Below are 25,181 nucleotides of genomic sequence, written 5' to 3' on the forward strand. Positions count from 1 at the left end.
GTAAAACTAAACCACAAAGGATCTAAATGACTTACAGAAGCTTGAACACGAAATAGGATGCTAGAATAAAGCTTGGAAGCTCCAGAGATGATCAAGAGAAGTGTTTGTGGTGTGGTGAAACTTATGCACACAACATGCCTATTTATAGTGTTCAAATTGCCTTTAGATCATTACAACACACTCTATAAATGAGTATGGATGATGGGCAGGTGTACTAGGTGCTATGGGTCGAGTAGGGGGTGCCCATGCCTCACTTATTGTCCAAATGATCGTTCACAAGTTCAAACGGCATGCAAGTCCAAAGTTTCTGCATCTGGGCGTCTCACGCGGCCCGCATGGAAGAACCATGCATCTTGTACGCGGGCCGCCTGAAGGTTTAAATCAGACGCGTGAAAACAGAAGGCTCGCGGCCCGCCTCAACTTAACCCAAACTGTAACGCGGCCCGCGAGAGGGTTGTTTTACAAGTTTTTTAATTCTTTTGTAATCATGACGAAATCCTGGTAATTAATAACGAAATCTTTGGTATTTATTAACCTGACCTTTCGGGTTTGAAAGGGTAACTTTGCGATTTGGCCCTCGATTATTTACAACTAAGGGCCTCGTGTTGTTACCCGTATTGTTAAGTCCTTGGTTATCATTGTTAATTATTCGGAAAGCCTTAACTTTCATTGTTGACGCTTTTAACCCTTCTCGTACGAATTTGATCATAACTTTCTCGTTTTAAAACGGAACTTCGCGGAATTTATACAGTATATTCTAGTGAGCGTATTTTACTGTTACAGAGCCTCGGGTACGTCAAAGGGTCACTCAGAGGTATAATTAAACATGTTGACACAGTTAACCCCCGCAGCTTGTAATCTCTCACTTTCTTCCGCGTTTCGCTTCCGTACGATCCATGATTTATTCGTTTGAAGGTACGAGCACCATTTAGGGTTACTATACAGTATACTTACCCTTGTTTGACATTTATAACCCTCGAATTTATATACTTTCAAGGTTTGTCAACATTAGTCCTTTATTAAATATAATACGCCACGTGTAAACTCAAGACACGTGTCAATACATTATTGGACACAAAAATTCGAGGTGTTACATTGTTGGATCGGGGAATCAATCAAAACGAGTCGATCAGAAGAGTTCTAGACCAAATCAGAGGCGGAATTCATTGATTTGATCTTCATTCAGCTTGATATGCACTTAGAAGTAGATTAACTGTCGATTGTATTGATTTCAGAACGTTTTACTGGCTTGGCGACACTTCGGCAGAGCTTCGCTACCGGAATCCAAAGTTACAAATGAAAGACCCAAGACCTCTATTTATAGGAAACCCAGACTGCACGAAACTGCTTCACACGAGCTGGCACCAGGTCGCACGACCTGGCCTAGTCCGTACGAACTGGCCCAGTCCGCACGAACTGATCAGTCGTGCGAAGTGGCTCGTCCTGATCTGTTTCCCATTTTTCTCATACTATGTGTCCTGGTCTATCAATCTAGTTACAAGACTCGATACAAGACGAAGTCGACACACATATGCACCAACATGATCCTTCGAGAAGCCCATAGTTCCATATATTTTGTTCATCCTGGAAGTGATAAGATGTACCAGGATTTAAAGGCAAGTTATTGGTGGATAGGTTTGAAGACATCTATAGCCACTTATGTGGCTAAATGTCTGACGTGTGCTCAAGTTAAAGCTGAACACCAGAAACCGTCAGGATTGCTGCAACAGCCTGAACTTCCCACCTAGAAGTGGGAAATAGTAACTATGGATTTTATCGCCAAGTTACCAAGGACAAAGCATGGGAATGATACTATTTGGGTTATAGTCGACAGGTTGACCAAGTCAGCCCACTTCTTACCTATTAAGGAAACACACAGCTCTGATAAGCTAGCTCAGCTGTACGTGGATGAGATAGTATCTCTTCACGGAGTGCCAGTATCCATTATATCTGATAGGGATACTAGATATACGTCTCACTTTTGGAAGAGCTTTCAGCAATCATTAGGCATTCGTTTGAACTTCAGCACTGCTTATCATCCACAGGCAGATGGGCAAAGCGAACATACAATTCAAACACTAGAGGATATGCTTAGAGCTTATGTTATTGACTTAGGAGGAAGTTGGGATGATCATCTTCCATTGATTGAATTTTCGTACAATAATAACTATCATTCGAGCATTCAAGCTGCACCTTTCGAAGCTTTGTATGGAAGAAAGTGTAGGACGCCAGTATGTTGGGCGGAAGTTGGAGATGTCCAACTAACAGGACCTAATATAGTCCTGGAGACGACAAATAAAATTGTGCAGATACGTGATCATCTCAAAGCTGCCAGGGATAGGCAGAAAAGCTACGCAGATAAAAGGCGTAAACCCCTAAAATTCGAGGTAGGTGACAAAGTGCTACTTAAGGTATCACCCTGGAAAGGGGTAATGCGTTTTGGCAAGAAGGGCAAGTTAAGCCGAAGATACATAGGACCATTCGAGATCATCGAATGTGTCGGAACTGTAGCTTAAAAACTAAATCTGCCTGAAGAGCTCAGTGGAATCCATAATGTGTTCCACATCTGCAATTTGAAAAAATGTCTAGCCGATGAATCACTAGCAATGTCGCACAAGGACGTGCAGATAGATGAGAGCTTGACGTTCATTGAAAAACCTTTGTCGATCGAGGATCGACAGGTTAAAAAGCTTCGAAGGAAGCACATACCGATTGTGAAGGTTAAATGGGATGCCCGTAGAGGCCCAGAATACACGTGGGAGGTTGAGTCCACAATGAAAAAGAAGTACACTCATTTATTTCAGTAAATCTCGAGGTCAAGATTTCTTTTAAGGGGGTGAGGATGTAACACCTCCTAAAATCATGTTCAATAAAATCAAGACACGTGTCATGAACTTTAAACGTGTAACAAATTGATTACGAGGGACTAAAGTTGACAAATGAAGAAAGTATGTGTGTAAAAGGATTCAAAGTGTCAACATTTGATAATCTTTGACTTTCAACAACCCTACACGATGTTTATACCCTTAAACGAATAAATCGTGAATCGTATGAAACCGTTTGTGGAAGAAAGTGAAAGTTTACAAGACGCGACGGTTAAATGTGTCAACATGTTTAAATAATACCTCTGAGTGACCTTTTAGCGAACCCGGAGCCTTGTAACAATTAATTATGCTCCCAAGAATAAGTGATAAAAATTTCAAAAGGTTTCGATATCATATGAGGAAAATACGTTAACTTTCGTAATTAAAGGGTTAAAAGCATCAACAAGGCAAAACTTGTGTTCTCGATTATCATTTAACGAAACCGGACCTAACTATGTTTGGTTATATCTCATGGATCATCAAAATATAAGTTATATGGGTTAAATGTGCCTAAAATGAAAGATATTACGTTTTAAAGGTTCAGGGGGTGAAAGTGTCAAGTTAGAAACTTGAAATGCTGGTAATTCAGGTGGTGGCGTCGCGCCACAGGGAACCCATTCTGCCGTGGCGCAGCGCCACGGCATGATCTGGGCAGAAACCATGCACAGGTGCAGGTTCTGCCCTTCTCTTCTCCATTGCATGCTTGATTCGATTCTATGGGCTGTAGATGGTATTGTAAAACCCCCTAAACACATGTATGCTTCAGATTTTATTAGGGGACACCTGTAGCAATCCAAGAATCATCCAAAAACCTATATAAAGGGGCAAAATTTGGCAGCATTTCTCACTTGCAACTCAAATTCACACTCTAAAACTTACTCTCAAGCTTTGGAGCCTTTTTAAATCATTCTCTGGAGCATCCTACATTGGAAGGAAGCTCTATTAGTCTTAATCTTCGTGCTAAGGACTCTTGTAAGTGTACTTAGCCTATTAGTCTTTATCTTCGTGCTAAGGACTCTTGTAAGTGTACTTAGCCTCTGTAATTAAGTTTTCATTAGTGTAATGACCGAAAGTCAAAGTTGACGTAATTCTGCTTTGACTTCGTGATTAATCACAAACGGTCCAGCCATTATTCGAATTAAAAGTGGCTATGAGTTGGTAATTATGTAGGTAATAAACCCTTAAAAGGGCACCTACTGATTCTCACTCTAACTTGGTCAATTGTCGGGTCAAACTTATTATTAAAAAGTCAACAGAATCTGTTTTTGCAAATAAATTCATAACAAGTAATGCAGAGGTTATGGAACATGTTTAAACACTAAAATAACTTGGTAAATAATATAAGAACATGTTTATGCATGTTCAACCCGACAATTCTGAGTTTAGGCTCGGTTCGCAACCGAAAGACGCAAAAGTAGACTTTTGCTTTCACTTTCAGTTCTGACCCGATTTAGTTTGTTTTAGATATGCCTTAGGTTTCCTTTAGGACCATATTTCATGTTAGTATAACCCTCTGAGAGTATACTATATGGTTCCTATTAAATCTGATTCATATGCATGTTTCCGTTAATTGCTTAATTTTTTACCATTATGCCCTTTTTATATAAAAACAAGATTTTTGAAAATGTGAAAGGACAAAAACCTTTATTACTGATTTATAAGCATGTCCTAAAAATTTGACATCAGTTTGAGGTCTAAATTAGGAGTTATGCTCGATATCGTAAAGCCTATTTAAACCCAAATTTTGACACCAAACTTTCTACCCACTGATATAATATAATATTTAGGGATTTTTGGAAATTTTATAGAATATTAAACTGATCATAACATAAGGGTCTTACATTGATTCGGTAATTGACGGTTATACTCTTTTTGCTAATAAAATGAGTTTTACATAACATTTTGATACCAAACCTTTTTCTACTGATTTCTTATGTTAAATAAAATATTTTAAACTTTATAAACTGATCAAAAACTCAGATTTCTTTAAATAACCCAAAAATTTGCCAAATACCGACTTTTATGCGATTTAGGCGCATAGTATGGTTTAAAACCATATTTAGCACCTAAGGCTTGTTACCTACTGATTTTATGGATAAATTTTTATACTTTAACTGTAAGTAAAATTTTTGAACTCAGATTTCCAAGTTTGACCCTTAAAGCTTATGTGAAATGACCAAAATGCCCCTACGGTGCATAGTTTGGTCATAAACGATAAATTTCACATATATGAAATATCTTACTGATATAACTTATAAAAATAAATATTTTTACTGATCATTTTTTACCAGAACCTCAGATTTAAATTTAACCTCTTTTATAAACTTTAAAATGACCAAAATATCCCTTCGGGGCTTAAATTGATTTTAATTTCGTTTTTGGCATAATGGAAGATATCCTACTGATATCATAACACATTTTAAGCATATTAACTTAGGGAACCTGTTCATGACTCATTTGGTTACCCGTTATGCATTTTCGCGTTCGGTACGGTTTATGTTTACTAGTTTGCATGAATTAACCGAAACGGGTCAAACCTTATTATTTTTGCTTCAAAATCCAGAATTTGTTTAGTTTACCCATATTATACAAGTCTTCAAACTTGTTGGGTCTAAATCACATTCTAATCCGGTCATTGGTTAATCTTGCATTTTGAACCGTGAACCTTTCATCAAAACTAACCGGTCTAAGTTTAAACTTAAGTAAGACCCGTTAGGAATCTAATAGGTTATTAAAACCTCCGTTCTAGATTTAGGAGCCCAGCAAAAGATATTTGCACTTGCTGAGGACAACCAGAACTTTCAAGGTTAGTAATGTTTAACCTCGTGATCTTAACTCCTCGTTATTTCTCTTTAAAGTGTTACACGTTCAGTGCCCGTATAATTCTGTAACCGTATACTAGTGTATTTGGGTCACAACTGTATTGGGCCACATCTTAGTGTTACTTGTTCGAGTGGGCCGCACCCCAAACCCTTGTAGTCCAATAGGAACTTATTAGATTAAATACAAGCCCATTATGATAATAAATTTCTATATAATTATGTAAACAACTAACAGATGGGTTTAAGCCCATTGTTTACGGCCCAAAGAAGTTAACCATCCCAAAACTATTATTACATGTATTATGTAGGGATTTGCACAAAAACAAAAAAAAATAATAACAACCCCTACTTCCTCTCACTTGACCTGCGAATGGCAGAGGACCCCCCCCCCCCCCCGAGGCGACCTGGTAGTTTGAGACATCAGTTGATTAGTCGAGCCTTTCTCGGTTAGTAGATTTATTTTGTGTAATCCTTAATTATGCAGTCTTGTTATGATGGTATGGATGTGTTGATTTCATGATGGTAGAATCTTGATGAAGCTGTTATATATACCAACTGTTGAATTTAAGAGCATGATTAATGTTGGTGATTAATGATATAGGGTTATGTGTGTTACTTATTTGCATGTTAATGGTGGAAATCACTGTATATATGATTTGGTTAGGTTGTTTAAGGATGATGATCGAGTAGACAGATTCTTATTGTTGAAACTGATTGCTTATGAACACTGTTGAAAGAATAGATTAAGCGGATAAACCCTAAACTGTAAGTGTTGGTGATGCATGACGAAAGTTAAGAGTTTCGTCAAAACCGTGTGCCGACGAAACATAGAGTTTCGTCACCTTCTTCACGACGAAACCTAGAGTTTCGCCACGCATATCTTCACGGCGAAACATAGTATTTCACCACATATGGTGTTTCGTCTCTGGGATGTTTGAAAAGTGAGTTCGTTATACGGATTTATTGGTATGCATGTTTGTAACGCTTGGTTCACATAGGATAGATATGTGCCGATAACGATTGATGTGTATATGCCGTTAATAATTGATGTGCTTTCTGTAGATTGGTAATGAATGGATAGGAAGATGATCTTGATTGAATATCATTTAAGTATTAGCATATGCTTTGACTGAATACAATTGTATCGGTCCAATGGAGGTTACAAACTGTGGGTGGTCACATGAATCACTTTGATTCTTATAAATTGAGGGCCATGTGTTTACTGAAAAGGTAATGAAGGAAAAGGGCAGCCCACTAACTCAATCTGCCAATGATAATTATGTGCATATGATAATTGTCGGCCATATGTCTTTTAATCCAAAAACAGTATTGGTAAATGTAAATAACATGTTTGGATAACCTTTGCATGATCTTATTTTGTATGTATGATTTGATCATAGGGACTATTCTAATCGATTAAAGCTAGGTTGCAATTATAATTTCATATTAGATATTTACTGAGAGAAGTGTGTATGTGTTTATGAATGACAAGATATTTGGCTAGTAAATTGGGTTGTTAATATTGGTAGTGAATTAAATGATAATAAGGGGGGCCTCTACAATGGATCGGTAATATTAAATTGGTTTCTTTTAATTGAGTTACATTGGGCTAATAACATGTAAACTGATTGGGCCAATTTGATGTGGGTATTATGTATAAGTAGTGTGTAAATTGAGTATGCATAAGTTAGGTGCATAAAATTGTTATGTGAATTGTTAGTCTGTTGACTGATTACTATTTGCTTGTGCCATGGTATGACAACTTGTTAATTTGGTTCACTTAAACCTGGAGCTGTTTTGAAACGCTAGGGTAGTGCATGACCCCACATACGTGTACTTACGTTTACTATACAATTAGGTCGCGTGTAGCGGACTTAATTTTTATCGTGTAGAAGTAACTTGACAGTCCGAGCAAACCAAGGTGAGTTCACACTTTCCACAAGGCATGGGATTCTCAAGGGTTGGGAATGGGTAAAGGATTTAAACTGAAACTGCGTGATCTCCTGGTTTGGGACACGTACACACCCTCTTTATTGAAGGGTGACAACACGTGATAAGAATGTAATCGGAACCTGCGTAATCTCCTGGTTTGGGGATTACGTACACACCCTCTTTACTGAAGGGTGACAACACGGATACTAGACCAAAACTCTCTATCATGAAGTCCCTCCTTTTATATCGACTTAATCGTCGGGCCAATGGCGAGCGGGTCATTAGTTAGATAGCGCTATTTAGGTTTGACAAGCCTCACACCGTGCCGCAGAGGACGGGCGTGAACTAATGGATCTGGGCATTAGTCAATGATGATAGACATTGACGTCAGGGCACCAACTTACTTTAGTCAGTGGTCGATATGGTAAACGGGTCTAGTGGTTCACATGGGGAAGCCCCCACTGGTAATGGATATGGATTGGGAAACAAAGATACTGGTTAACTCGTGGTTTACGAAACAACTTATGGTTTTCAAAACAAACTTGTAAAACTAAACAACCAACTGTGAACTCGCTCAACATTGTTGTTGATTCATTGTTACATGCCTTGCAGGCCTTTAGGTGCATATTGTTGGAACTTGCTGTCTGGGAAGCTGGAGTGGTCATGGGTCGAGATACATGGAATCTCAATACAAGCTCAATAGTTTATGTACTCTTGGTTTAGTAAACACTTAACAAATGATTTATGCTTCCGCTGTACACAATGAATGATATGTAACGTTTATAATGCTTTATATTAATAAATGGAAGTTTTATTTAATTATAATTATGAGTTCAATGTGATTGGTGGCTTGGATCCTGGTATGTCACACGCCTCGCGGGGGTTTCCGCACGTGGCATTTTGGGGGTGTGACAGATTGATATCAGAGCCATTGGTTATAGTGAACTCGGTTTTAAAAAGGGGAAAACGTTTTTGTAACACCAGACTATAACCGAACAGTTCTGAAAACGTGAATACGACCATGACACTCAGCTCCAGATTGCAAGGTTCGTCTCTCGTATACTCATTGTACTGCATAACTAGTGAACACTTACATATGATATTGCATGGGATTGCACATTTAGCACAACAGTATGAATTCATGTATTACTCGCATGTGTTATGTGACTGATAGGGTGGTATTTCCCTTAACTTTCATGACTTACGCTTCGTGATGCTCTTTGTTTGCTACTCGAGATTGAGGAACCATTTGACATGAGTTAAGAGGAGCTGAGATGAACATGCAAATCACAATATTATTGTGGGTGCACACATAATAATAACGTGGGGTGCATGCGAGTCTAAGTGAGCCTTAACAAGTGGAAAAGGGGTTCCGTTCCGTTATTTGATCGATGTGAAACATAACAAACCTATAGGGGTCATAGTAGTGATTGTACCCTACTCGAACGTGAACTTTTCATTCCTCTCTGGATCCTTTCGAATCTCGATGCTATCGATTATTAACTGAACACCCATCTGGACGCCTAGCGAACTGTGTAGAATATTAGGTGCTTGTACGAACATCCCCGAGTTGGATGTTGCAACGACAATGATTGGTCTATATCCCTCTCACCTTTCTTCGTTTGCTGGAAACTTAACGTATTGACGCCTTAGATCTCGAAGTGCGATCACTTCTGCAACACCCTCGTAACATATCGTGTATTACTTAGTCAACTTGCAAGAACGATGGACTTTAGCATTTGAACGACCCTAGTTACCAACAATGAGCATCAGCGATTTGACTCCAATCGAATCCTTAACCCCAGCCAGCGACTCATGGGAGTCAACTTTTACGAATTAATCAGGAGATAAGCATGACAACTGACTGTAGAATGGAATGTGAAACTCCCCACACAGTGAGTAGTGCCTTTGCACGTACCATGGAATGTGAAGAGGTGGACCCTGTCGGTAAAAGGTCGTAGAGCGCCGTTTCAAACAACAGCATTAGTGGCAACAGCCACGGTAACAACAAGGTATTTGTAAGGTAACCAACAGTATGGAAAGTGAAGGTGCCTATGGCATGGAGTGGCCGATGTTAAACCCAACGACAACAACCAAGGGAACGACGATCGTACTGGAAATCCTCGCAACGAGTACAACAACACGGGAAATGATGCTCATGGAGGGATGTTAGGAAACTTTATTTGTAAGTATTGAAGAAAATCTCAATCAACTAGATCTCTGAAGAAGATAACAGTCCTGAAGAACATAGCAAGATGAAGAAAAACAGTTGGGACAACTAAAAAGCAAAGTATCTACTACAAAGAATCTCAAGTTGATAAAGAGTTGATTTGGATTATCAGAGAAGGTCGTTTCTGATGGATCTGATGATATTTCTGATGAAATATCATCAGTTTCTGACAAATTCTGATCATCAAACTTTCTGATGATTTGTTCACCAGAATTTCTGATGAAGTGGCTTATCAGAAATTCTGATGAAAGACCCACTTGTCTAAAATCACAACTCTATCCTGCCACCCATGACCGAAGCATGACATTATTGGGTTTCATGATTACAAATACAACTTGAACGATGGATTCAATGAATATGTCAAATTGCTACTTTACGCAGGACTTATTGCATGAATAAACAATTGTTTATTAATGTCCACAGCCATCTATAAATAGAAGGCTCGAGAGGCAGAAGATACTTGAGTTTGAAGCTTAGCATTCACATACAAACACTCAAACTCCAACTGCTCTTCTCACCCACAGAAATCAAGATTCATTTGTATTAGATAATAATCCTACAATCACCTTGTTAAACTAATTTGTTTCAAAGTGATATAAACTTGATAATTCTCTAGGTCTTGTTTCTTGAAAGTCTGATTTCCATTTCCGCACATCTTTTTCACATATACTGAAATCACTTGCCATATTACGTAAAAAGAAGTTGTTAAGGCCAAACTGGGTCCAACAATTGGTATTAGAGCAGATTGAATAAATAATTTTCAAACGATCAATCGCTCTTCTTCTTTTTTCTAAATATGGCCAGCTTTCAAACCTGGAATAATGCTTTTAACATTGGTTCTATGTCCAAACCTCCGACTCTGGTCAGGGAGGAATACCCCCAATGGAAAATCAGGATGGTCAATTTCCTTAATGGTCATGACGGAGCTCTGTTTCAATCCATTGAAAGGGGTCCACATATACCAATGACTGAAATACCAGCAATTCCAGCAGCTGACCAAACACCAGAAATCCCTGCCTCCCGTGCTCCCAAAAGTGAAATAAATTGGAACGCGGAAGACAAGGATCTGGTGTTGGGGATGAAAGAGCAAAATCACTCTTAATAATGGCCATCCCTAATGACATATTTTCACAAGTTGATGCTTGTGCATCAGCCAAGGAAATATAGGATCAGTTGGAAAATCTTTGTGAAGGAGGAGAAAGGATGAAAAGAAACAAGAGAACAAACAACGTCTCATCCTATGAAAGGTTTAAAAGTTTACCTAATGAAAAGTTAAATGACACATATCAAAGGTTCACAAAACTTTTAAACGAGCTAAAGAAATTTGGAATAACTAAATCAAATGATGAAAGAAACATAAAATTTCTTGATGTTTTGCCTAGAGAATGGAGAAGTCTAACAATGACTTTGTCCTCAACCTTAGAACTAGGAAATATGAGTCTTCATGACTTATATAGCATCTTGATCCCCAGAGAGGAAGAAATATTTGAAGAAACCATTCAAAGAGGGGGATCTTTAGCTCTTATCTCTAACTCACAAAGACAAACAACTTCCAATGATCCACAACCATCAAACAGCCAGGCCCTTGAGACTTCTGATTCATCATCAGATTTTTCAGTCTTTGCTGATGCAATAGCACTGCTCACCAAAACATTTGAGCAAAGGTTGAGGGGAGGAGGCCAGAGGTACCAGAGGAGTGATAGAAGGAGGATGGATGATAGATCTAAAGAAGATGTTAGATCTAAGGATAAAGGAAAGGCTGAGGTGGTGTGTTACAAGTGCAAGCAAAAAGGTCACTATGCATCTGAGTGTAAGATCAAGAAGCTGAAAGATGTTGCTTACTATGAAAAGAAGCTTGAGGAAGCTAAGAAGCAACAACAGCAAGGCAGCTTAATTGCTGGAACAGATACATGGCTATCTGATGATTCTTCTGATGAAGAAGAAGAAGAAATGGCCAACTTCTGTCTCATGGCACTTTCTGATGACATACCAGAGACTTCAGGACATCAGGTAAGTTTAGACAATCTTGATCTTGAACACAAGCTAAATGAGCTCATGTCAGATTTTTTAAACTTGCAAGTTAAACATCAATCAGATGGTAAAAAATCTGATGAGTTGCAGAGGACCTTGAATAAAATCATTCTTGAAAACCAATTACTAATAGAACAAAGTTTAGATCAAAGAGCTAAAATCGAGTTCTATAAAAATGAAAGAAGAGATCTTTACAAGAAAATCAATGATAAAGAAATTAATGTAAGAGGTTTTCAAGAAGCAAAAGAATTTATAAATTTCATAGAGTCCACTCCAAAGAACAAAGGAGAAGGGTTGGGTTATGTTATGTAAGAACAAACAATAACAAACCTACTGTCTTTGTAAAAGCTACTCAACAGACTTCTGATAAATACCTATCAGAATCTGATTCTGAAACTTGCAAATCAACATGTTCTGAATACTCCTTTAACAAGCCAAATTTTGAACCAAAAAGAAATGAATGCAGTCAAGAGTTTGTAAAAACTCCAGAAGCAGTTCACTCATCTTTTCAAAACTGTCCCTTCATTCCATCACAAGTAGGAAAATCGGAAATTTCTGATGATTCCTGTATGTGTGTTGAAATACTGAAGCTTGTTCAACACCATCTCCAAAAGAAAAACAAAAATTCTGTTAATGGCTCAGCATTCAACAGAAATTCTGATGAAAGGTCATCTAGAAGAAATAATAGAACCAGAATATCATCAGAAAGTGTACCCAAGCATGCTTGGGTACCTAAAACCCTCTAATCATTTCATTTCAGGACCATCATGTGCAGCAGATCTGGTACTGCGACTCAGGAAGCTCCAAGCACATGACTGGAGATAGGAGCTTACTCAGCAACTTTGTCTCAAAGCTGGGTAAAATGGTGAACTTTGGAAACGGAGTGAAAGGAAAGATAATGGGATACGGATGTATCAGGTATGGATGTTTGACCATTGAAAGAGTAGCTTATGTTGAAGGCTTAAAGTATAATTTGCTGAGCTATGGTCAATTCTGTGACAAAGGTTTTCAGGTAACATTTTTACCAGAAAAATGCTTGCTAATAGGAATGGATGATAATAAAATATATTTGAGTGGGAAAAGGATAAGACAATCAATCTATTACTTTGACTTCAAAGAAGAAAATGAACATGCTAAACTATGTTTATTTTCAAAAATTAACAAAGGAAGTAGTTGGTTGTGGCATAAAAGATTGGCTCACTTAAATTTCAAAAACCTGAACAAATTAGCAAGTAAGGGTCTGGTAAAAGGGTTACCTTTCATATCCTCTAAAAAGGATAAAATTTGTGATGCTTGTGAGATGGGAAAGTCAAAAAGAAGCTCTCACAAGTCAATTTCTGAATCTTCAATTACACAAAATTTGGAACTTTTACACATGGATTTGTGTGGACCCATAGGCACAGAAAGTTTTTCTGGAAAGAAATATATACTAGTAATAGTTGATGATTTTTCCAGATATACATGGGTTGAATTTTTGAGAAAGAAAAGTGAAACACCTGATTTGATCATTAATTTTATAAAGAAAATTGAAAATCTGTTAAAACTAACAGTAAGAAGGATCAGATCAAACAATGGGACAGAATTCAAAAATTCAAAAATTGAAAGCTTTCTTGTAAACAAAGGAATCTCTCATGACTTTTCTGTTCCCAGAACCCCTCAACAAAATGGGGTTGTTGAAAGAAAAAATAGAACCTTAGTAGAAGCTGCCAGAACAATGCTTGCATATGCCAAAATGCCCTCACTTTTGGGCAGAAACAATTGCAAATGCATGTTTTACTCAAAACAGGACTCTCATCAACAAAAAGCTAAACAAAACACCCTACAACATTATGAATAATAGAATTCCAAGTGTAAAATTTTTACACACATTTGGTTGTAGATGTTTTGTTTTCAATGATTTTGAAAGCCTTGAAAAATTTGACAGAAAAGCAAAAAAAGGTATTTTTCTTGGATATTCTTTGTCCTCAAAAGCTTATAGAATTTTTATTCTTAATACAAGGACAATCAGAGAAAGTTTATATGTCTCATTTGATGACTCATCAGAGACTGAAGTTTCTGATGAATACATGAAAGAAATAAACTTTTCTGACAAACAAGAAAATTATGAGCATCTCTTTGAAATGATATCAGAAGAGTTTTTTAGAACATGATAAAGCTTGTACATTTAAATCATCAGAATATCATGTACTAACCCTGAAGAACAAGTAAATAGCACAACAGAAAATCAAAATTCTGGTGCCTTACATGAAACAGAGGTAACTGAACAGGGGGAAACTTCAAATCCATCAGAACCAACAATTGTTCAAAACAGGTTAAGATGGATCAAAGGGCATGTTCATTATGATATCATTGGCAATCCAGCTGATGGTGTGAGAACAAGATCTGCAACTGCACATGAATGTGCATATGCTGGGTTCTTAAGCACAATAGAACCCAAATCTGCCAAAGAAGCTCTGAATGATCCAGATTGGATACAAGCTATGCAAGAAGAGCTGGATCAATTCGAAAAGAGCAAAGTATGGGATCTGGTACCCAAGCCCAAAGACAAATCTATCATAGGCTCAAAATGGGTATACAGGAATAAATCTGATGAAAATGGCATAATCACAAGGAACAAAGCAAGGTTAGTAGTCAAAGGTTACTGTCAACAAGAAGGTATTGATTATGATGAAACCTTTGCACCAGTAGCTAGATTAGAAGTTGTAAGAATTTTTCTTGCTTATGTTGCATCCAAGGATTTCAAAGTTTATCAAATGGATGTGAAATCAGCTTTCTTAAATGGTAAAATTGAAGAAGAAGTTTATGTGCAACAACCTGAAGGCTTTGTTGATCCAAAATTTCAAAATCATGTTTATAGATTAAACAAAGCGTTGTATGGGTTGAAGCAAGCTCCTAGAGCCTGGTATGAAACATTATCAAACTTCTTACTCAATTCTGGTTTTACCAAAGGTACTATTGACACCACACTTTTTCTCAAAACACACAAAAATCATACTTTGTTGGTTCAGATATATGTTGATGACATTATATTTGGATCAACAAATGAAAAATTTTGCAAAAAGTTTCAAAAATTAATGACCAGCCATTTTAAAATGAGCATGATGGGTGAATTAACCTTTTTCCTAGGGTTACAAGTCAAACAAAGAATTGATGGAATATTTTTGAGTCAATCAAAATATGTCAAAACAATTCTACAAAAATATTCACTTGAAAACTGCTCTGTTTCAAAAACTCCCATGGCAACAGGGAACAAATTGGATTCTGATAAAGATGGAATAAGTGTAGATATTAAAACCTATAGGGGGATGATAGGGTCATTGTTATACTTAACTGCAAGTAGACCAGACATCATGTTTGCTACATGCTTTCTGGCCAGATATCAATGTGACCCTAAGGAATCCCATTTAAAAACTGTAAAAAGGGTTTTCAAATATCTAAAAGGCACTTCAGAACTTGGTCTCTAGTATCCAAAGGATACAAGCCTTGAATTAATTGCATACACAGATGCAGATTATGCAGGGTGTAAGATTGACAGAAAAAGCACATCTGGTGCTTGTCAAATCTTGGGGGAAAAATTGGTATGTTGGGCAAGCAAGAAGCAAAACTGTGTTGCCACATCAACAGCAGAGTCAGAATATGTTGCAGCAGCAAGCTGTTGTTCACAAGTGTTGTGGATGCGAACTCAACTGAAGGACTATGGAGTAAATCTGACAAAAATACCAATTTTGTGTGATTCAAAGAGCGCAATTGCAATAACAGAAAATCCAGTTCATCACTCAAGAACCAAACACATAGATGTCAGATATCACTTCATAAAAGATCAGTGGAGAAAGGTAACATTGAAATGTATTTTATTCCAACTGAAAACCAAATTGCTGATATATTTACAAAACCTCTTGATGAAAAGAGACATAATTTTTTGATCATCAAACTTGGCATGGTCAACATAAGAGATGAAAATGTTTCAGAAATAAAAGCAAAACAAAATGAAAACCAAATTGATAATCACCAAGATACTGAGAATGAAAGGACAATTAAACAAAATTCTGATACAGAAATTCATCTATCTGATGAAAAATCAGAAGATTTAATAAATCATCAATAAAATGTGATGATTTACCAGAAATTCTGATTTACATCAGGAACTTTTGTTTAATTGTACATAATAATCAGTAATCATCAAAAGTCCATATCTTCATACATATTCCATTTATGTAATTTTTTTTTAATTTTTTTTTAAAAAGGGGGAAACATTGATGACATGCATAAAGATAAAATTAAATCCAAAGAATTCAATCGTCACAAATGATTTTTCTAAAAAAAGGGGGGGATTTTTTTAAACATGCAACGTGATTCGGTTATAAGGAGTTTAACAGAAACACGTAAGCACCAATATCATTAGGAGCTATGAAAGTTGCCGCCCACCTATTGAATGCTTACTCACATAAAAGGCTCAGTAGACTGTCATATTCACTGCAATAGATATCGTCTTAAATGAAGAGAAGAAATTTTTTTGTTAATATGAAACTATCACTTTCACCTATAAATATTAACAATCTGAAAAAGACATTCTTCACAACAAAATCTTCTCTTCAAAAGCCTACCATCAGAAAAAACATCTTATTTCAAAATGAACCACCCAAAATCAATGGAATCCAACCAATTCCCTCTCAAACTTTACGAACATCATAATCTCAGATTAAGATCCAACTTAGAAGGACCTGCATGGGAGGACTGCAGGTTTGTATACAATATGATCATGAGAAGTCCCTTGGGCTTTGCCATGTCTACACATGTCACCATATATCCAGAACTTCTTCAGGAGTTCTGGTGGAATGCTCAAGTTGTTATGAGTGGCACTTCTATGTGGATAAGAAGTGAGGTTATGGGGGTAGAGATCACCCTAAAACAGGAAACACTCAGAGGTGTCCTCAAATTGGGTGATTATCGAAGGATCAGCATATTAGAAAAGGCAGAAGTGCAAAGGACCTTAACTGAAATGGGTTACAATTCAAGCAATGTGTCAAGGCAAATTTGCAAATCTGGGTTCATACCACCTTTTCAATATTTGGTAACACAGCTGAGTGTCTGCTTTTCGAAAAAGACAGGACACTTTAATGAGCTGTCTTACAGGATGATGGAAGTGGCGCATGCGATTGTACATGAAAAACCTTACAATTATGCTAAGTTTCTCATGAGAGACTTAGAAGGAAACGTCCATGACCGTAATCCTTTTCTGATCTACCCTCGTTTCGTAACCAAAGTAATCACAAGTCAGCTTGACTTTGGTGGTGTGAGAAGTTGTTATACAAGAGCTGAACTGGCACTTCAAGAAAACTTAAGAGTTGCTTCCCTGGTTCCATCAACCTTTCATACAGGAAGAATAACCAGTCTCTGGTTATATGTGAAGTGCATGTATAACGTGTTGGATGAAGATGATGAGTAGTTAGGTCTATCTGTGTTTGTTTTAGCTTGTTAATTTTTTTTTGTGTGTTCTAACCCACTTTTGTTCAGTAATATATTCAGTTTTTCTTAATTAAATGTTAGTTATATATGTCAATAGGTCCAGGGGGAACTAAGAAATCGTGTATGATGATAACAAGGAAAATCTGGTAAGAATCAAATAAAATTTGATAGGATGTGATAAATCATCAGAATCTGATAAAATTTATCAAAAATTTCATTAAAACATCAGAAATCAGATACAAAGAAACAAAAAAAATCTAGATTATTTGTAGATATGTTTCTTTCAATTTTTTTCTGAGGACTGGAACAAGCTATATGAAAGAGACTTCCTGATACATCAGAACAAAAGTGTGGAGTTCACAAGATCAAGGTAAGAAATTTTATCAAACTCCACTCATTCCCTCTCATCTTTAAAAAAAATTGATTCAGACTCCTATAAATGAATCAAATATCTTCTGATGATATATATATGGGAAAATTCAACTCTTTATGAAACATTTAGAGATCTTTCAATATATATATCATTAAAAGGACAACATGGGAAAGCACTCAATTGAAGAAAAGGCTTTTGATTGGACCAATTCTGAAATCAAAAAGGGTCCCACATAAAAAGTGCAAGTTGGATACTAGTGTTTATCTTTTAAAAAAATCGTTGGAATCTCTAATTGTCTTGAATGAGATATACATTAAATTAGAGATAAACCAAGGGTTTTTCAAAAACGGTTGCGTCTTTAAAAGATTAAAACATCATTGAGGTGTCATAAAACACCTTGTATACAAACAACCTACGAAAAACACTCCAAAATCTATGTCCCAACTCACTATAAATATCCCCTCCAACAACAGAGACGTCCATCTTCAATCTCCATTCTCAAAACCCTAAAACCCTTTTTCAAAAGCAAAAACCCAAATCCTAAATGGCTGCCTCCAACAACAGTCCACCTCCAGCTGAACACTCTGTTCCCTTAATCACTGAAGCTGAATATCTTCCTTTTAAGAACAACAATGAAGCTATAAACACCAATATCGAACAATATGATGTGAAGTGTCAAATTCTCATTGAGTTTCTGATCAGAAGCCCAATAGCTCATGCTCTTACAAAGACCAGAGAGGTACCAGAAAGACTGCTACAGCAAGTTGTAAAAACTCTCGAAACTCATAGTACAAATATGGAGCTAACAACACATGTATGGGAAGATATCTTCATCGTAATCACACCAGAGAAAATAAGGGAATGTTTGGAACTACCCTTAAATAAAGAGTATGAAGAAGCACCACCAAAAGAAGACATGTTTGAACAACTTGATGCTGTAATGGGATGCAAGGCGAAGATTTCAAAAAACAACGAGTTCAAGAGGAACAAGCTACCTGCCTTCTGGCAAGTATTGATGGAAATATTGAATAAATGTTTATCATCCAAGATCGGAGGTACGGATCAGATAAATATGAATATTCTAACAATCATGTTCAGCCTTATAACTGGGTTGAATATTGATTTTGGAACAGAAATATTTAATCTGATCAAAAGATCAATTCTGACCAAAACTGGAAAGATAGATTCACATCTACCATTTCCCAGATTTTTATCCATCATAATTTCTGATGCTTTTTCTAAAAGAAATCTGCAAACTCCAAAATCAAAATATATGTGGAGATCAGAAATTATGAGACCTTGGAGTGTTGCAGGGTCATGGAAGTCAGACTTTGATGTACCTGTTCTACCAGAAAATATGATGGATCTTGTACCAGAAAATTCATCATACAGAGCAGAATATATGAGAATGTTAAGTAGGCAAGCAGAAAAAAAAAGAAGGATTTGAAAAGGTGTCACCCATGGAGCATGACGCAGAAGAATCAAGCACACCAAGAATAGAGCAGCAGGATGAATCTGATCCACATCCAGCTGATAAAGATGTGCAGTTAACTCATGCAACAGAAGAACATCATGCTGAAGGCTCACATATGGGAGAAACAGGTGCAACAAAATCTAAACTCAATATATTTTATACTTCTGAAAGTGATTCTGATGAATCAATTCAACCAAGATGTGAAATATTACAAAGAAGCACTGTTTTTACAAAACAAAATGTGAGTGAAACAAAAAACCCATTTTCTGAGTCAGACTCTGAGGAGGAAAATGTGGTAACAACAGGTGGAGATCAGTTCACTGATCAAGGAAACCTGGATGAGAAAAATAAAAGTTTCTCAACAACTCATGGAGAACCTGAAAAGGTTCAAGGATATGAGGAAAACCAGGACTTGAATTTGTTTCAAATTTCTGGTGAGGAAACAGAGAATTTGGATACTTCCAATCCTCTTAACCTCAGAACATCAGAAAATGTGTTTTCTGGTGGTGTTAGAAGGGAAACATCTGTTGTTTCTCCTATTTTCCAAGAACAACCATCTATGTCTCCAAAACAACTTCACAAAGAACTTGAAGATGAAGCTGCTACTGAGAAAACAGTCATGAATGAAAAACTTGATCTGATACTGGAAGAAATCGGAAACCAAAAATCAGAAGTCAAAGCTCTATCAGAGACTGTCAAAGTTGTGCAGAAACAAACTGAAGAAAATAGTACAGCTCTCAAAGAAATATAAAAGTCATCAGAAAACAAAGGAAGTTCTTTAGAAATAGAGAAGGCTCTTAAAGAACTGCATGATATCAAGAAAAAGATGACAGAGATTACAACTGCAGGAGAAAGTTCAAGTTCAGGAAGGCTTCTTGAAGAAATACAACTTCTCAGAGCCAACAGCAGCAGCTTAACTGAGGCTTTTGAAAAGTTGGTACTAGAATTAAGTGAACAAAGAAATAAAGAAAATCGGGAGTTTCAGAAGATAAAGAAGCAAGAAGAAACAAACAGTCAAGCTCTTACTAACATTCACTTGCTAGTAAAAAGATTGCAATACAATGTTGCCACACTGGCAAAAGTTGATCTTCATAAACTAAAGACTCCAATTCCACAAGAAAGACAAGCAAAAGAGTCAGAAAGTCCCCAACATCAACCAGAAACCATCCAACAAGAACAAATGAAGCAAACAGAAGTTGTAACAGTTTAAAAAGAAAAGCAGACCATGGGTCCACCACCAGATAAACAAAAGTTACCCATGGGTCCTCCACCAAGCATATCAAAGCCAGACACTTCAAGTTTCCAACATAAAGAATACACTTCAGCTCAACCATCAACTACAACCATCACTGGAGAAATAGAATTTAGCATAAGGATGGATACAAAAGAGAAGCGAAGAATGGAACATGAAGTGACCTCTTCAAAAAGGCCAAGAAAAATAATGAGAGAAGACTCAGAAGGCAACATCAAAGAATCAGAAGTGCTGGAAGGTGATCTACACACAATCATGTATCCAGAAGAACATCTGAAGCACTACTATTGGAAAGGTCCAGAAGACAACCCAACAAGGCCACTCTCACCAATGAGTAAAGGTATTTATGAAGAAAGAAAAAATGGCAGCTGGGTGATATTGCACAACAAATTGACCAATCCAATAGTATCAATTGAAAGAGTTGATACTTTGACTACTGGAGGAGGCTTACTAGGAAATGAAAGTCAAAACAAGTACACCCTAGTCAGAAAAGACAAAGATGTTCAAAAAGTTACTGATGCAGATCTGGCTGATAAAATTCATGCAATGGACATAGTCAAGATGAAGAACATCATTGATGAATGGAAAGGTGGTTCAGTAGTGATCAGGAGAGCCCTTGACAGTGTTAAAAGTGCAGGAGCGAAATTATACAAAAGAGCATCATTATCAGACTTTGATCTGTGTATCAATTTCGAATATAACACTAAAGTGTTAATACCTCCACCCAACACAATTATTCCAGCTGAAATCCCTTCAAAATTAGCAAGAACTGGTGCAATCTTTGACACACCAGAAATTTGTGCAGTTTTCAAAAATGCTCATAATGAGAAAGCACTATTCAGAATCAGTGAAATTTGCAGGTATTCAAACCAAACTTTAAAGTATATAAGAAACTGCATAAATGAGAAACAAGAGCAACTCAAGATGCAAGGAAAGAACAATGAACAGCTGAGAAAGAAAATTGAAGATTGCATTGAAGATTGGATGGAAGCAAGAGAATGGTACAAATCAATGTACAAGGCAACTCAAAAGATAATTGATCACAAGAAAAAGCTGAAACCAGGAGACAAACACATAGGTGGAGTGAAGATCAATTGAATGAATTGATGTGATAGTAATTTTTTTTGAACAATATTTAGCATTTGTTTTTCTGTTTCTTTTACAATGGTTGGATGGTCTATGCTTTAACTTTTATGTTTTATGCTTTATGTATGAGGGACAAAGTCACTTGATCTTTCTTTTTATTAGTTAAAAGTTGTCTACATATTGGACATAGAGATAGTTCATTTTCTTACAATACTTAGGGGGAAACTGTTAGGAAACTTTATTTGTAAGTATTGAAGAAAATCTCAATCAACTGGATCTCTGAAGAAGATAACAGTCCTAAAGAACACAGCAAGATGAAGAAAAATAGTTGGGACAACTAAAAAGCAAAGTATCTACTACAAAGAATCTCAAGTTGATAAAGAGTTGATTTGGATTATCAGAGAAGGTCGTTTCTGATGGATCTGATGATATTTCTGATGAAATATCATCAGTGTCTGACAAATTCTGATCATCAAACTTTCTGATGATTTGTTCACCAGAATTTCTGATGAAGTAGCTTATCAGAAATTCTGATGAAAGACCCACTTGTCTAAAATCACAACTCTATCATGCCACCCATGACCGAAGCATGACATTATTAGTTTTCATGATTACAAATACAACGTGAACGATGGATTCAATGAATATGTCAAATTGCTACTTTACGCAGGACTTATTGCATGAATAAACAATTGTTTATTCATGTCCACAGCCGTCTATAAATAGAAGGCTCGAGAGGCAGAAGATACTTGAGTTTGAAGCTTAGCATTCACATACAAACACTCAAACTCCAACTGCTCTTCTCACCCACAGAAATCAAGATTCATTTGTATTAGATAATAATCTTACAATCACCTTGTTAAACTAATTTGTTTCAAAGTGATATAAACTTGATAATTCTGTAGGTCTTGTTTCTTGAAAATCTGATTTCCATTTCCACACATCTTTTTCACATATACTGAAATCACTTGCCATATTACGTAAAAAGAAGTTGTTAAGTCCAAACTGGGTCCAACAAGGGACATTAGGGATTGGTGTGGGCGACGCCGGGATTATAACAACATGGTGGCCTACGTGTTCTTGGTGACTAATCACTTCGCCACTGTTCTGCTTAACCCTGATGCTTCTTGAAACCGAACCTGTTGTAGAATCGGCTGATGGCAAGACAATGGAAACCTCATATGATCGTGGGGATGCAAACTCGACCTTGTGGGATAAGTGTTCGACATCAACCTTTCTTTGGTTGTTCTTGATAGATGTACCCTGTGAAGAGAAGATTCTACGTATCCCTCTCCTAGTGGAGGATTGTTATCTATTCTAACGCGTTAGAGTGGTGCAGAGGTGAGCATCAATTCAGCAGTGAAGGCCAAAAGCGTCCACGGAAGGATTATCCCGCTATGATGGCACTTGTTACTGATGTCAAGGCTAAGGAAAAGAGGATCGAGGATCTACCAATTGTTCGTGATTCCACCCGACATGCTGTGGGAGAAACTATCAGGTTTACTTCCACAACTATTAGACAGACTCTTAGTTTGATCTCAAGTCAGAGGCAGCCCTGATTCTTCATATCTCTTACCGTCTTGCACCAGGAGGGTTGCGAGAGTTGTCAAATCAGCAACAGGGACTGTTGGACAGGAGCTTTGTCGGACCTAGTTTTTGCTTTGGGGAGCCCCAGTTATATCCAGGAAGATAGGTTATATCGTTGGATATGTGTACTGACTATCGAGAACCCAACAAGGTGACAGTCAAGAACCGTTCGCTTCGACCATGTAGTAACACCCTGTTAACCTGTTGCGAGGAACAAGCTTCCATTCGAGGATTGGCTAGTAAACGAACTATCATCAAATGGAACTCCATGAGGAGAATGCTCTTAGAACAACATGTCAAATGCAATAAAGCCATTTCAACTTTGTACATCATGATCATTAAGTTGACCAACACACCAGCAGCTTCAGGGATCGCATGAATCGACCGTATTTGTTGACAAGGTTCTGAATCCTAACCAGGAGAATGGAACGCCATGGGTGGCATTTGTATCTTATTTTAGAACTTATGAGGGAGGAGCCACTCCGCGCAAAGTCTTGATAAATGTAATTTCTAGGTTTGAGAGGTACCTTTTGGGCATATAATCAGCGAAGTGGGAATGTACGTGGATCTCGCTAAAATCCGTCTTGATTGGAAACTGATCGACACCAAAGAGTCCTTCGTGGATACAATAATTTCTTGGTCTCGCTTGATTCTATCGCAGGTAAAGCATAGGCTTTTCGAAGGTCGTGCAGCCTAAATCTCTCTAGCACAGCAGGGTGTTGTGTTCGTGAATGACAAAACAGGAGGACGTCCTTTCAGCTTTCGAATCCCGACTCCGCGATGCTCTGAGCATCGTTTTACCCGGGGATGCGGGTGAATTCAGTGTTTTATCCTTATGGTCTAAATCAGAGTCCCAGCTGCACCTCTACGCAACACGAGAGAGTGATGATATACGTGACGGAGTTACAAAGAGGAACTGTGCGACACACACGACCGGCGGTGAAGACCGTGGCTTTGGGATTTTGGATGGAGGCATCACTTGGACGGTACCAGATGCGTTATTTAGATCGATCACAAGGGCCTCCCATGTACCGATGTTCGAAAGAGCTAAAGCTTACAATGACATCGCTGGATGGAACTTCTGGATGAATACGACTGCAAAACCTGAATGTACACGAGCTCTGCAGCACGCTATCGACTCTAACTTACCGGATCGAACTCGCTCTGTTCAAACTGGAGAACTGAAGGAAGAGGAATTTTCAAGTTGAACCCATGCGGGGCATGGAGAAGCAACCTTCTACCGGTCGGACGATACTCGTTACTTCCTGGAACGAATGCGGGTCTCATTTCACGGCAACTGGAGGGAACTCGCGTTGAGCAAGCACACCAGTTTCGACATTTTAGTCGTCTGGGTTTTGATGAGAGACATTAGGATTTATAAACCTTGTACTGGTCATCGGGCATGAAGGCCCACCTAGCTAGGTATGGGAATGATGTTCGACTTGTAGGAAAGTCAAGGTGAAGTGTTAGCAACCAAAAACACCTATATGGAAAGCGAAAACAGACTGCCATGGATTTGGTCGCTAGACTACTTGCAACTCGAAACGGAAACAATATCACCTGGATGATCATTGATTTTCTCGTATAACCAGCACACTTTCTAGCCAGCAAAGAAATGGATAAGTTTTCTACACTTACAGTCGTCTACCCGAAGGAAGCGGCTGCTAGGCATGGGGTGCCAACCTCCATTACCTCTAATCGTGAACCACGATTTGCGTCTGATTTGTGGCAAGCGGTGCACAAATCCCTTGGCTCGCGTTTAGACATGAGCACAGCATATCATCCACAGACGGATGGGCAGACTGAACGCACCATCCAAACCCTTGAAGACATGCTTAGTGCATGTGTGATTGACTTTGGTAACGGCTAGGAACGACATTTACCTTTGGTGGAATTTTCGTATAATAACAGTTACCACATCAGCATCTAGGATGCTCTGTTCGAAGCATTGTACGGGCAGAAGTGCCGACCACCTCTTTGTTGGGCAGAAGTTGGAAACAGCCAAATCACTGGCCCAGAACTCGTCGTAGACACAACAGAGAAGATTGCTCAGATACGACAACA

The sequence above is a fragment of the Helianthus annuus genome, chromosome 10 (genome assembly GCF_002127325.2).
Source record: "Helianthus annuus cultivar XRQ/B chromosome 10, HanXRQr2.0-SUNRISE, whole genome shotgun sequence".
NCBI classification, from domain to species: domain Eukaryota; kingdom Viridiplantae; phylum Streptophyta; class Magnoliopsida; order Asterales; family Asteraceae; genus Helianthus; species Helianthus annuus.